The 3,773-nt window shown below is 38.6% G+C and overlaps 1 pseudogene; it reads right to left on the reverse strand.

Moving 5' to 3' along the window:
* Nucleotides 1-298: 298 nt before the first annotated feature.
* LOC112208903 (small nucleolar RNA U3) lies at nucleotides 299-378 on the reverse strand (annotated as a pseudogene).
* Nucleotides 379-3,773: the final 3,395 nt, after the last annotated feature.

The raw sequence follows: 3,773 nt of genomic DNA on the forward strand, positions 1-3,773 counted from the left end.
AAATTATTTTAATTTCATAAAAGTAAATTATTTTAATTTTAATTTATTATTATTATACTGTAAGTTCTGGGGTATGTGTGCACAACATGTGGTTTGTTACATAGGTATACATGTGCCATGTTGGTTTGCTGCACCCATCAACTCGTCATTTACATTAGGTATTTCTCCTAATGCTATCCCTTCCCCAGCCCCCTACCCCCTGACAGGCCCTGGTATGGGATGTTCCCCTCCTTGTGTCCATGTGTTCTCATTGTTCAACTCTCACTTATGAGTGAATAGGAGTGGCGAGAGAGGGGATGCTTGTCTTCGGTGCTCTATACATTCAGAGAAACTTCTCTAGTAACAAACTATAGAAATGATCCCTGAAAGTATAGTCTAGATATCTACAGTCTTGTCAATGTCTATCAACATGGTAGCTGTGACAATGACCAAATGAATTGAGGCCAGCAAGGACACAGAATGTGGCACATGGACCACAGGCTCTTCCCCACATTGTAATAAGCTTTCCATGGGACTCAGAGGAAGGGAGAATTGGACGGGGAAGTTCCTTAAGAGGAGAGAAACCACTGTTATGAAGAGTATAAATCTGAATTACATTGACTCTTTATCTGAAGACAGTATTTAGAAAGAGATGCTGTTACCCTTCTTTAGCAGAATCAAAGGTTCCTCCTTGATATGGTTTGGCTCTGTGTCCCCACTCAAATCTCATCTCCAACTATGCCCCACGTGTCAAGGGAGGTAGGTGATTGGATCATGGGGGCGGTTTCCCGTATGCTGTTCTCATGATAGTGAGTAGGAGCTCTCATGAGATCTGATGGTTTTATAAGTGGCAGTTTCCCCTGTTCTTCTCTCTTCTGCCATCTTGTGAAGAAGGTGCTTGCTTCCCCTTAGCATTCCCCCATGGTTGTGTTAGTAAGTTTCCTGAGGCCTTCACAGCCATGTGGAACTGTGAGTCAATTAAGCCTCTTTATAAATTACCCAGTCTCAGGTATTTCTTTATAGCAGTGTGAAAACAGACAAATACACTCCCCAACACCATTTCAACTGTACTTTGATGACCATCAGCAGGACTGTAGTCAGAGCCAGCTGGAGCAAGATGGGGACAATTGTAGAAAATAAAGTTGCATTTAGTGCACTTTGGAATTATTACAAATTCTCATTCTGCCACATCATAATAGTGTTTAACACAAATATTGTAAGTCACTTCTGGCAAGTTGAGCAGTAACCTACCTTTTTTTTTTTGAGACAGAGTTTCACTCTGTTGCCCATGCTGGAGTGCAATGGCACGATCTCAGCTCATGCAACCTCTGCCTCCTGGATTCAAGTTGTGAGCAACCCATCGCACCCAACCTGGTTTTCTTAATGCATTAAATAAAGATCTGAGAGGCTATAAGTGGATAGGACAATCAGTATTCTTTATGCTATTCTTTTTATTTGTTTATTTCATCTTCAGTGAGCCAAAGGCTTCATTGTTTTTGTAATAATAAAGGAGAAAGATCAATAAAAGAAACTTGAGCAATGAAAGGAACGATAAGAAAATACAAGGAAAGGATCTGGAGTTTTTAAGAGCCTGAGTGGATTCTATGATTTCTTAATTTCTAATTTATATGCATCCAGCTTCTCCTGTACTATTTGTTCCACAATGTTTTTGAGAACATTTCCATCTTGTAAATTGGTTAAAAATGAGTATTTCTAATCACTGGTTCCCATTTTTATAGCTTTTGTATGTACTATAAATACTATATAATAACCTCTACTACTATATTTATGTGCCATAAGACAAAGTTCTTGCCTAGAAATTATCATTTAGATGGTGAGAATCAGTAAAACTAAGTAAAATAATTGGAAAATGAGGCAATCTGCAATAAAATGTTCAGTTACACATCTTGGATTTTAAGGGAATGATATGTGGTGGTTCATAAAACCATAAACATAGCTTTCCATGTGCTTAGATTATTTATCCACATCAGCATCTCCAACTGTGAGTTCAAAATATACCAATTAACAGTAACATTACTAGCAATGATAACAGTACTATTAGAATAAAAGTATCTTATATTCCACAGTATAACTGTCTCATTGTTCAGCAACCCTTACAAAAACCATGTGCAGTAAAAATACTTCACTATTATTTATACTTTACACATGAAGAAGCTGGAGCTCAGAAAAGTTTAGCAATATGATCAAGGTCACAAATCTCCTTAGTGACTTAGATGACTTTTCTATTTAGTGACCTGCCCATGGGAGGTACAGATATCCCAGATCCCCATCTATCTCTAAGAATCAAAGATAAAGAGAATCACCAGTAGCTCCCCTACTCCATTGGGGATTTCCAGTGAAGAGGAAAATGTGGCAAGAAATTTCTGAGTGACACCTGCTCAAAGCTCAAGGAAATTTCTTGCTGAGTTCATTGCTGTGATGCCTGACACTGGATGGCAGTGTTGCACTGGACAGAATTCACTAAGTGCCTAAGGGTCATGCAGGTCCATTTGTTTTTTGTTTTGTTTTGCTTTTAATTGTATATATTTAAGGTGCACAATTTTTTTTTTATATCAGTCCATTTGTTTTTAGAAGTAGGTTACTGTTGGCCAGGTGCTGTGGCTCATGCCTGTAATCCCAGCACTTTGGGAAGCCAAGCCAGGAGGATCGCTTGAGGTCAAGAGTTCAAGACCAGCCTGGCCAACATGGTGAAACCCTGTCTCTAATAAAAATACAAAAATTAGTTGGGCGTGGTGGCACATGCCTGTAATTCCAGCTACTCAGGAGGCTGAGGCACGAGAATCACTTGAACCCGAGAGATGGAGGTTGCAGTGAGCCTAGATTGTGGCACTGCATTCCAGCCTGGGTGATGAAGAAAACCAAACCACACCTATTCGTCTGAAACTTATCAGAATCTATATAACCAGTTTCTTCCTGTGGGCATATAGGTTGTTTCCTACTGGCATGTTATTGGATATCCAAGTTGATTCCAACTAGCCCCTTTTGTTGGATGTTAGGTTATTTACAAGTCATTACTATTGTATTACCTTTAGCTGCTGTAACAGATTACCACAAATTTATTGGCTTAAAGCAACACAAATTTATTCTTTTACAGCTCTGGAGATCAGTTTCTGAAATCAGTTTCATTTGGCTAAAGTCAAGATGTCAGTAAAACTAGTTTCGTATGGAGGCTATGAGGGGAGAATCCAACTACGTGCCTTTTCCAGTTTGGAGAGGCTGCCAACATCCCAGACTCTGCTTTCCTCACATTTTCTTCTCTTCTCTGTAGTATCTCTCTCTGTTTCCCTTCTATAAGGACACTTGTGATTTCATCTTCGAGCCCACTTGTATAATCCTGGTTAATCTCCTCATTTTAAAGTCTTTAACTTAATTACATCTGTAGATTTTCTTTTTGCCACAGAATATAACATATTCCCAGGTTTCAGAGATGAAGACATGGACACCTTGAGGGGCCATTATTCAAACTGCAACAACCATTATAAACAGGTCCAATAGGTGTGAACAGGTACAGCCGATTGGAGGAAAATACTAGAAAAAAAGGAAGGAAAATATTTTCTCCAAATCCTGAACATTTTGTAAAGAGTTATAAAAATGTTTAAAGACACAAGAATAGTTGTAAAACTGCCCAAATTTCTAATACTGCCTAAAATAGGGACTAGTGATATTCATTTCAATCAAGACATTTCAACCAATTCGAAGTCTTGAACGATGTTTTCCATCAAATAAACTAAAGTCCACCATGAAAGAATAAAGGCAGGCAAATCATGTAGGCC

Source organism: Pan troglodytes, chromosome 2 (genome assembly GCF_028858775.2).
Source record: "Pan troglodytes isolate AG18354 chromosome 2, NHGRI_mPanTro3-v2.0_pri, whole genome shotgun sequence".
Taxonomy (NCBI): Eukaryota; Metazoa; Chordata; class Mammalia; order Primates; family Hominidae; genus Pan; species Pan troglodytes.